Genomic DNA, 11,243 nt, shown 5'->3' with positions numbered 1-11,243 from the left:
TTGTTAGGCTTGTTGAGCTCGTTCCTGGGAATGGATTCTGTCGCTGAGAGAAAGCTCTTAAAATAGCCCCACCCCCTCTTGATATACATGGCCCATCTGTTTGCACTGCTCCAGAGCTGGGATTCCAACATGGTGCACTAACCATTTAGCTACTCGCTGCTGTTAGCTGCTGTCTCCTCCTGCTGCCCCTTGCCCCTGATGTTTTATTATTTTATTGTGGCTGCAGCTATTCAGTGACCTCAGCACCAGGTTGTGAATAGTCCTCTTTGACTTACAACTGCAATTTTTTTGGACATATAGATTTTTCGGTGGAAAATTCCCCCCCGGCTCTACCTGTGATGTCAATTGTCAATAGTTCTTCCTGCACCATAATCTTCCATGTTGTCTTCAGACACCTTATAAAAACAGGAGGAAGGGAGTGGGCACAAGCCCAGTTCTTCCCTTTGAAACTTGCCTTCAATATTCATCATTCATGTGACAGAAAGAAACTAAAGGAGATTGTATTGTCCATAGAAAATGCAGCTATTTAATGTCACTGCCTATATCTGGAGAGCGTCTTTTTCACAAACGCACTTGGCTGCAGCTCTGCAGCTTTCAAAACGAATCACATCTGCTTTTATCACCCCACAGTTGTTGTTCCCTTCGGGAGGATTCACTGACTTGAACCTGGGAAACAAATAAACACTGTTTAGAATTTTGGAACGAGATTTTTAGCAGCTTTTCCTCATTCAGACACTCCTTGAATTTATTCTGCCGAATTGTTCCTGCAGAGCCCTGGTTGATTAAATACTTCCTAGCCCATAACCCTATAAGCAGCTGTTTGAGCATAGGAAACATGTGTCCATATTACCAAACTCAGCCGGCAGGATTAGCCTGACCGCTGATGGAAGCCGTGGAATGAGGCTCAGGACTCCGCTCTGTACAGAACATGGTGCCTAGCACTTGACATCCCTTGTGCCCCTATGTAGCCTCTGTTCCCACCAATGCTAGAAAGCAACAGCTCTGTGCCCCCTGCTGCACATCTTCTATGGACCCAGAAGATAAAACCACTCACAGTGTTTGATTTAACAGGGAGCCATCCATCCACGTCCAGTTCCTCAAGGGGGATGTAATAATGAGACCAAGCCAAAACCGATTTATGTCTTTGAAAGTGGTTTGAATGAAAGTCTGCAAATGACATGGAGGAATGAAGTGAGGGGGGAAGGCAGGTCTAGTGGGTAAGGTGCTCAGTAAAAAGTCTAGGAACTGGATTTAATTCCCCAAACTCCCTCTGTGACTATGGGCCAGTAGTGTAGGTTCTCTCCTGACTTGGGCAGAATTAAGGCCTTAGTACAACCTTTGTGGTGTTGTCAGTGAGGTGTCTGCCTCTGGGTGGCAGAGCATCAATTATTTTTTGTTTCCTTGCTTTTTAGCTCGTGTTGGTGTGTGTAGAGCAAATGCGGCAGACGCACAACACCGTGGTTCTGTGTATAAGGGAGGTTACTCACCTCGTCCAGTAACTGATCTTTGAGATGGGTGTCCTTGTGGGTTTTTCACTGTGGTATCTTCGTGTTCCTGTGTTTATACAGCCGCTCTCTGAGTTACGAACAAGTTACGGACCAACACTTGATCCGTAACTCGAACTGTTCATAACTCGGACTCCATTGAGTTACACGTGACCATGCTGTTCATAAGCGTGGGTCGTGTTCGTAACTCCGGGACTGCCTTTACGACTGCTCCATGGGAGCTTTGGTTGTAAGTGCAAACGGTCGTAACTCGACCGTTCGCAACTTGGGGAGCAGCTGTAATTGAAACTTTTTAGCAGTATCCCCCTTGGGTGCTGGCGTGCATATGTGGCACTGCTCACGCTGTAGTGAGCATGCCAACGGGTGTGTGCCATCAATCGTCCCTCAGTTCCTTCTCTACTATGGAGAGACGTTACAGCTCCAAAGCAGAGGGGAGGAGAAACAGTCAAGGAGTGCCCACGGGAACACCCATCTTGAAGAACATCAGTTAATGAACAAGGTGAATAACCCCCTTTTTTCTTTGTCAAGGAGTGTCCCTGTGGGCACTCCACTGCAGGTGATTACGGAGTAATACCTTGGTCATCTGGAAGAAGGAGCTTCGGACCTGAGTGGTGGACAGCGGAGAGGACTGCCACCCCAAACCGGATACATTGTGAAGAGTGTATATGGCATACTGTTTTGTAAAGATATGTGTAGAGGCCCATGGGGCCACCCTTCACATGTGCATGATGGGCATGTTATGGAGGAAGGCCGTAGAGTTGGCCATTGCCCTGGTGGAGCGGGCCCGGAACTGAGTCGGTTGTGACACCTTATTGATGTCATAGCAAGTTTTAATACAATTCGTTATGCATTTTGAAAGCCTCTGTTTCAAAACAGCCTGCTCTTTGGAGCCATCTACTATGGAAATGAACAGTCTGGAAAAGCGTCTGGACTGCTTTGTTCTATCTAGATAAAAAGCAATCATCCGTCGAGCACCCACAGAGAGGAGTCGAGCCACATTAGCATCAGGATGAGGCATTTGGTGGCTTTCGCTGAGGTGGAACTGTGAAGAAATTTCGGGTGTGGTCTTAGGACAACTCTGTCTTTGTCAAAGATCGTAAGTGGAGGATCTGCTCTAAGAGCTGTCAACTCACGAACCCTTCTAGCTGTTGTGATGGCGAGTAAGAAAGCAACTTTCATGGTGAAATCAGTTCGGATGGAAGGTGGATCAAGATGTTAAGGACAAGGTTGAGCTCCCAAGATGGCACTGCTGGCCTTACTGGAGGAAAAAGATTCTTGAGACCTTTAAAAATGTCTTAGTGGTCAGGTGTCAGAAAATAGTGTGCCCCTCTACAATATCATGTTTCCTAGAAAGACCCACTAAGTGGACCTTTACTGATGAATTCAAAAGATTCGGTTTCTTTAAGAAAAGAAGGTTCTCCAAGTCCATCATTAACTGTGCTGAGCAAGGTCAAAGTGCTCTGTAGGTGGCCCAGTTAGAGAAATGAGGCCATTTCCGCAAATAGGGCTTACTTGTACTCTCTTTACAAGAACAGGTGAGGTCCTGCGCCATCACCCTCGGAGGATCCAGGCCTTGAGATGGAGCTTGTGGACCCTGGTCCTGAGATACAGCCGTTCCCCGACTTACTACCACCTCGACTTACAACCATCCACACTTACAACCAACCTCTGTCTGCTTGGGCTTGTCCCGCACTCCTGTTGCTCCGATCCTCATGTTGCATGGGGAATCGGGCACCGATTTCCCCGCCTGCAACCGCCAGCTCTTGGTGAGGGGTGAGTGGCCTCGGCAGTGGAAAGATTGGTGCCACTGGTGCGGAGGACTGGATTCTTTGCGGTACCAAGTCATCCCGTGCCTTCAATGTGGTCGGTACCAGGAAAACTTTGGCATGCAGTGCCAGTACCATCTTGGTCGGCATCTACACTGGCGGTTCCTGTCAGCCCTTGCCTGCGGTGCGATGCAGTTTGGGTACTGACTATGTTGGTACTGCTGTTGTCGGTACCAACGGCGAGGGGTGGCCTTCTTCAACTTCAGTACTGAGACTGCAGGAAGTGTGTCTTTAGAGGACACTGTCCCTTGGAGTTTGAACATACGGGACTGCCTTCCCATCCGCTGAAGCCTGTACCTTGGGTGTGGAGGAAGGCTTCTGCTAAAGGGATAACCTTTTGGGTGACCTGTCTGCTGAAGGAGAGGCATGCTTCCTCTTAGTCATTTTCTTGGCTGGAGGGTCTCTTGGTCCAAGTGGTCCTTGATCAGAAGCCACTGTAGGAGAGATATGGGTTGGAGAGACCTGTGATACTGGTTCCAAGGTTGGTCTTCTCTGTGGTGAGGAGTTTTAGCTGAAGCTCTCTTGCTTTCAAAGATGTAGAAGAGAACTTCATACAGTGGTGGCAGCTCTTAGGGGAATGATTCTGTCACAGGCATGGAGTGCTGCTGGTAGGGTTACCAGATACTTTCACAAAAAATACTGAACATAGCATGGAAAAAATTGGTTGAGGAAAAAAAAAAGTAACTGCCCCTTTAAATCCCTACACTCCCTGTTCATCCCACCCCCGCCAGATGCAGCAAGGGAAAAATGAGAGAAACAGAAAGTACCTGACATGTAAAATGTATTTCCTGAGTATTTTTACCAGACAAAGGCCACAAATACCGGACTGTCCGGGTGAAAACTGGACACCTGGCAACCCTAGCTGCTAGGTGCCAACCAAGCCAGGAGTGGTTCAAAGAGAACTGAGGGAGGGTTGATGGTGCATGCATCTCAGCACATTCACTGCAGCATGAGTGGCATCGGCACCTGGGTGGGAATACTGCTGCTAAAAAATTCTGATTATAAGCAAAAGAGCGCCAAGATACCCAAAGTAGAGCGCCCACAGAGACATTCCTTGAGGAAGAATAATTATTACTAGAGCTGTTATCCCCAGGACACGATTGATTTACCATCTCGGCCTGGTCCTGTATCACCAGCAGTCGGGAGCCCCTCCTTGAACAGTCATCGCGGCTCTTGTTCCAGGAAGATTTGTTTTTAGACACCCAGTAGCATTTGTCCCGGTGCAACATCCAGTTTGGGGGGCAGAGCTTGCACCCTGGTCCCTCTGGAGGGGAAAATGGAAACATGTCACGGAGCTAAAAGTTCTGAACTTCATTACACTCGTGCATGGGCTCAACATTTCCAGTTGCCCCATTGCCTGGACTGGGTTTGAGGGCAGTTCCCATAACCAATTAGCAGCAGATGCTGCAGGGCAGGAGGGAGGATGCTGGTGAAACTGTGCGTATCTCAGGCCTGAATTAGCATGGGGCTAATGCAGGTCAGGTTCGACTGCAATGCTACATCATTTCCTCCCCTTGTGTAGCTTTCCTGTGCCCTGCTGCACAGCCCTTGTGTTTCCCCTACAGATGGCTGCATTGCAGGAGAGGCAGATAATACCACACATCAGAGTTAGAACTTTATTTAGGTCACAAAGTCAAACTGAAAACGCCACGTTCATGGCTGCCCATGCAGCTGTCCCTCAGCCTGACTGTGGGTTCTTCCCATGCAGTGAATGTTTATTTGGGGAGCCATCATGGACATGGGTACCAAATAGCTCTGCACACTGGATGAGTCAGCAACCTTGGGAAAAACAGTAGGTAACCATGCAATAGAGACAGTATCGCAAGGCACACACAAATGGAGGCTGGATTATGGTTGTGTGGGCGACTGTAAATCTGGCATTTCCTAACTTTCAGGAGCTTGGCTTTGTAACCTTCCTGTGCCCTTAATGCAGCGTTGTGTTTCATGGCCTAATTTCTTTAAAAAACAAACCCAAAAAAACCCAAACATGTAAAGCAATTCTGTTACACGCAGCAGAAACAACTGCCACATCCTGAACCAGCAGCAGGGTTTGGACCTGGTCCAGCACCGTACCCACTGCTACCGCTCAGGGCTGGTGGGTGACATGGAGAGTGTGTCCTCACGAGGGGAGGAAGCAGGGGTTGGGTGCACAGTGGGAGCCTGGTCAGCTCTGTCTTCCTCCCCTGTAGGAGCTTCTGGCCCACGTGGTGTCCCTGGAGGTGACAGACCACGGGGGCAGGGTTGGAAAGTTCTTTGGGCCCTTGGTGCTCGGGCACCAAGGATATTCCTGGCCCAGAGGCCCAGCTCCAGCGATGCTTAGGATTGAGTCTCTCCCTGGCCCCATTTGCTGCCCCCTATGCATCCCCCAACACTACCTGCCACCCCTGGTCGCTGTCACTGGTAGTGCAGCTGGACTAAAGCAACTTCCTATCAGCTCTGGCTCCACCTGTCGCTCTGCCTCCTGAGTGGAAAGGAAGTTGTGTCTCTGCACATTGCCCCTCCCCTTGATCACCCTTGTGGTCAATGGGAGCTAATGGGGTGGTGCCTTTGGTGGTGGAGATCTTCTGGCTTCCTTCTGCCAAGGAGCTGCTGCCAGAAGGAGGTGCCCCAGGTAAAAATCCTACACCTACCCCCTCCTACTCCCTCTACCTCATCCCAGAGCCTGCACCCCTCACCCCCTCTTGCCCCCCCATCACCTGCCCCAGCCCAGAGCCTGCCTCCTACATCCACACTCCCTCCCAGAACCTCAGGCAGGTGTGGGGAAGGGCCTTTTTTAAGTGGGGGAGGTGTGTAGGCATTATGGACACCACCGACATTTCTACAAACATGCAGCTCCTATGTGCTAGGTGAGGGAGAACCTGGCCCAGATCTCACCCCCTTCCCCATCTCTATGGGTAACTCCCAGCGCAGGGTGAGCTGCCACACCAGGGTGAGCCCAAGGTTTCTGACTGTTCGTGCTGTTATCTGTGTCCTGCTCCAGAGTCTTCCTGAGGATCAGAAGCCAGAGGGGAAATGGCGACTCTTCTTGGATGACATTTCCTGGGACAAAGCAATCCTGTTTCTTCAACCTGAGAGCACCCCACACCCATATTTCTAAGGTCTGGTTCCAATAATGGATGTGTGAAAGTTTCTCAAAGGTACCACAACACCCATTTACAATGGAAGAATTAGGGAAACTGAACACAGGAGTTGCTACCAGCTGTCCTAATTAGTTGGTAGCAATAGGGTAATTGTCCTATAATGCACATACCTTCTGGGTGTGGTGTCCCATGTAGTGGCACTGAGACCAGAGAGAGATTAATGAGTCTGCTCTACTGCCTTAGTATGAGCCTATAGCTCATAGATTCAGCTTAGAAGTCCCATGTTGGATCCCACCCACCATTAAATTAATGGAGATTGCCTATCTTCTAGAACTGGAAGGGACCTTGAAAGGTCATCATGTCCAGTCCCCTGCCTTCACAGCAGGACCAAGTACCATCCCCAACAAATTTTTGCCCCAAATTGTCTCCACAAGGATTGAACTCACAACCTTAGGTTTAGCAGGCCAATGCTCAAAACACTGAGCTATCCCTCCCCCCCCCTTGTCTTATTGCAGTAGTTTGTGTCATTGCCCCCATGTGACCAGTAGGTGGCGCTGCAGTGCAAGGAGTAGCTGAGAGAAAGAGGTGAGATACCTGTTGAGTTGCTGGGAGATGATTCACACACAAATTGTTGCAAGCGGGACTGGAAATCTGTCAGGCCAGGTCTGCTGTTGCATTGAGGGATGAGTCTCTCCTTGGTACTGTTGTTCTTCAAGCAATTCAGAGACCGTCTGGGCTAAAAAACTTCAGAACAGCATGAGCATGAATGGCAGCTACTGCTCAGGGATCAGCCGCACATCACACACTGCAGCTTTCACATTCAGAACTGGGCCAGGGGGATAGGTCATGAGAGACGATAAGAGAGACTGCTGCATTTATTACACAGTGATGGGTGTCTCCCACTCCGCCCTGCACACTGATGACAGTGAAGCTGTAAGAGCGGGATCACAGGGGCCTCAAGTATTAAGCTCTAACATTGTCCTGCCCATGTCATATTGTTCCCATTTTGGTGCTAGTGAAATGTCTGGGGGGGTTTTTCACAAGAGAGTTGGAATCAGAAATGTCGGAGATGGGGAAATTTCAGGGTGTAGCTTTTCCTACAAATTAATTTGGAGGTGCTTACCCCAAGTGCCCATCACTGTCACAGCTCCCGCCAGGACGAGGATCCCAGCTGCTCCCAGCTGCAGAGCGAGCCGATGCCAGCGAGGACACGGAGGATGATCTGTAAGAGGCAGTGTTTGGTGAAACACTTTCAGCATGTAGAGCAAGACATAATAATGGACTTCCCTGTGCAGCACCCACCAATGGGCATTTATACTCCTCCTCACATAATGCCAGGAATAATTAAAAACCTGTCAGTTAAGGGCTGCATCATGCTGAGGGCACTACAGTGATGGAAGAGCAAAATACTGCAAAGATGAAGAAAATACTAACACATTCCTACTGTCAATTATTGAACAACATGGTTCTAACCCACTTAGGGTATGTCTATACTGCAGTGCTATTTCAGGATATCTCCAGTATCCCAAAATAGCTACCCCACGTCTTTCGAACACGTCCACTATTTCAAAACAGAGTGGATGTGCTAATTCACCATCCCTGTAAACTTCATTCTACAAGGAGTAAGGGATGGCTCGAAATAGTGTAGGCAGCACCAAATTTCAAACTAGCCTAGTTTCGGGTGCTGTCCTTAGGATGGTGTATATTTGACCACATTGTATAGCAAGTCTTTGTTTCAGCCCTGTCTGGCCTTGTGTTGGCTTTTGGTTCGTAACTTTTCTGGGGTCAAGACTCATTTGTAAAGCCCAATGGCCTCTCATGACCAAGTAAATAGCATTAGGTAACCTCTTCCTGTGCTTCATCACCCATCTGATAAAATAGTTTTTCCTAATATCCAACCTAGACCTCTCCCACTGCAACTTGAGCCCATTGCTCCTTGTTCTGCCATCCATCACCACTGAGAACAGTCTCTCTCCATCCTCTCTGGAACCTCCCTTCAAGGAGTTGAAGGCTGCTCTCAAATCCCCCCTCACTCTTCTCTTCTGTAGACTAAACAAACCCAAATCCATCAGCCTCTCCTCATAGGTCATGTGCTCCAGCCCCTAATGATTTTCGTTGCCCTACACTGTTCTCGCTCCAATTTATCCACAGCCTTTCTGCACAGGGGGAGGGCAAAACCGGATGCAATACTCCAGGGCTGCATCTAGACTGGCAAGTTTTTCCAGAAAAACTTGCCAGCTGTCTACACTGGCCACTTGAATTTCTGCAAGAACACTGATGATCTCATGTAAGATTGTCAGTGTTCTTGCGGAAATACTATGCTGCTCCCGTTTGGACAAAAGCCCTCTTGTGCAAATGCTTTTGCGCAAGAGGGCCAGTGTAGACAACACGGTATTGTTTTGTGCAAAAAAGCCCCGTTCACGAAAATGGCGATCAGGGCTTTCTTGCGCAAAACCGCATCTAGATTGGCATGGATGCTTTTCTGCAAAAAGTGCTTTTGCGGAATAGCATCTGTGTCAATTAGATGCTCTTTTTCGCAAATGCTTTTAACGGAAAAACTTTTCCGTTAAAAGCATTTGCGGAAAATCATGCCAGTCTAGACGTAGCCCAGATGTGGCCACACCAGTGCCACATAGAACAGAATAATAACTTTCCTAGATCTGCTGGCAATACTTCTACTAATATGCTGCTAGCCTTCTTGGCTACAAGGACACACTGTTGACTCATACCCCATTTCTCATCCATTAAAATCCCCAGGTCCTTTTCTGCAGAAGTGCTTGAAACCGGATAATTAATTTCGCCTCCAATGCGAAACTGACCTGCAAGACTCAATGTCTGCTAACACTTGCAAAACAGCAGCCCTATCAAGGAAGTCAGAGCCACTATCGCTATACCAACTGGTCACGTGTTTTCATTGTGGCACAGCCCAGTTCAAAATAACGAGGCGTGGGTCTCAAACTTCATTCTTCCTCTTCTGAGGCACCAGCAATGGAGAATGGCACCTTACTGTTCCTCCTCTCATGGACCTGTGATGGTGCTTAGAGGAATCCTCCTTTAGCCCTGATGTGGAGGATGGCACCAGAGCGCTCCATGCCGATGAAGAGTTGCGTGGTGCTGGGTCTTCTGGTCCCGGGTCAGGCTGAAGGTGCAGAGCCACCTCCATCCAACGTGCCTTGAGCCTCTGTCCTTTAGAGTCCTAGGGCGGAGCTTGTGGCAGATTCTGTAGTGGTCTCTTTGGTAACCCTCACTCAAGCACTGCAGGCAGGAAGAGCGTGGGTGGTTTTTTGGCTTGTGCGACCGCCATGACTCTGTGGGTTCTAAGAAGGGAGGTGCACTTACAATAACTAGAAACACAAAATCGGACTTAGAACAATAAGAAACAAACTGTGTACAGAATAACAGGAAAACCGGTGAGCTTGCAGAGGCAATGGCTACGGGATGTCCCAGCCGCATGTCACTGGTGGTAGGAAGGAACCGCGGAGGTGATGGGTTGGCAGGTTGCTATCCTGGGTGCCATGAAGGTGCAACTCCAGGGGTCACAGAGAGGAGAAAATCTTCTGGCCCCTGTGCACGTAGGCGTCTACACACCTACTTCAAATGCACAGGAACACTCATTCAGAGAAGAACAGACATTACAGAGATGAGGGCCGTGCACAGTTTTGCAGTTAATTTGATTGTAGAATTAGGTTAGGACACCTGGAGCCATAAGAACATAAGAACGGCTGTACTGGGTCAGACCAAAGGTCCATCTAGCCCAGTATCCTGTCTGCCGACAGTGGCCAGCACCAGGTGCCCCAGAGAGGGTGGACCGAAGACAATGATCAAGCGATTTGTCTTCTGCCATCTCTCTCCAGCCTCTGACAAACAGAGGCCAGGGTCACCATTTTATCCCCTGGCTAGTAGCCTTTTATGGACCTAACCTCCATGAAATTATCTAGCTTCTCTTTAAACTCTGTTATAGTCCTAGCCTTCACAGCCTCCTATGGCAAGGAGTTCCACAGGTTGACTACACGCTGAGTGAAGAAGAACTTTCTTTTATTAGTTTTAAACCTGTTCCCCATTCAACCTTGGAGATGAATCTTGTCATTTTATAACTAACACTGACTAAAGAATTTGAAATTTGTTTCCATCATTCATAAAGGTAAATTGGCTCTTCCAGTCAATCATTCAGTCTAGATGCCATCAGCTTTTTCATCGGCATTGCAGCCAAGGTTCCTGTTAAGTGCAATCACCCAGCTGCTAAATGAAGCCTCACCCCATGCTCAGGACTGCCCAGCACAGAACTGCCTGGCTGGTGGTAGGGGCACCACTCTCAGCTGTTGAAAATCTCTGTGGGGGACAGAGGAGTGCACCTCTCCCAGGGTATGTCTATGCTACAGAGTTTTGTCAGGAAACGAGCCATTTTTCTGACAAAACCTGCCTAACGCCCACACTGCAATCATGTTCTTTCAAAAGTAAATTGAAAGAACTGAGGGGTTTTTTTCTGGTGTTGGTAAGCCTCATTCTATGAGGAAGAAGCCTTTTTGCAACAGAGCTCTTTTGCAAAAAGGCGTGTGTGAATGGGGAAGGGGGAATTCTTTCGGAAGAAGAGGAAAAAGCACAGGTGCTCTGGTGACCATTCTGCCCATAGTAATCACAGCTTACATGTGAAAGAATGTCCATTCACTCTGGATGTGCTCTGTCAAAAAAGCAGGTGGCTTTTTCGATGCGTTTTGGCAGTGGGGACACTCTCTTTTGGAAGAAGTTTTTTTGGAAGATCTCTTCTGGAAAAGCTTCTTCTGAAAGAAGCCTGTAGTCTAAACATGGCTCCCATGGATAGCTGGGAGACATAA

General features: G+C 48.5%; 1 pseudogene; it reads right to left on the bottom strand.

Moving 5' to 3' along the window:
- Positions 1–244: 244 nt before the first annotated feature.
- LOC142823132 (killer cell lectin-like receptor subfamily B member 1B allele C) overlaps positions 245–11,243 on the bottom strand; it is a 31,995-nt pseudogene continuing 20,996 nt past the window's right edge.

Source organism: Pelodiscus sinensis, chromosome 19, assembly GCF_052426305.1.
Source record: "Pelodiscus sinensis isolate ZL-2025 chromosome 19, ASM5242630v1, whole genome shotgun sequence".
Classification (NCBI taxonomy): domain Eukaryota; kingdom Metazoa; phylum Chordata; order Testudines; family Trionychidae; genus Pelodiscus; species Pelodiscus sinensis.
Note: the sequence above shows the minus strand (reverse complement) of the source record. Positions and strands in the feature narration are given on the sequence as shown.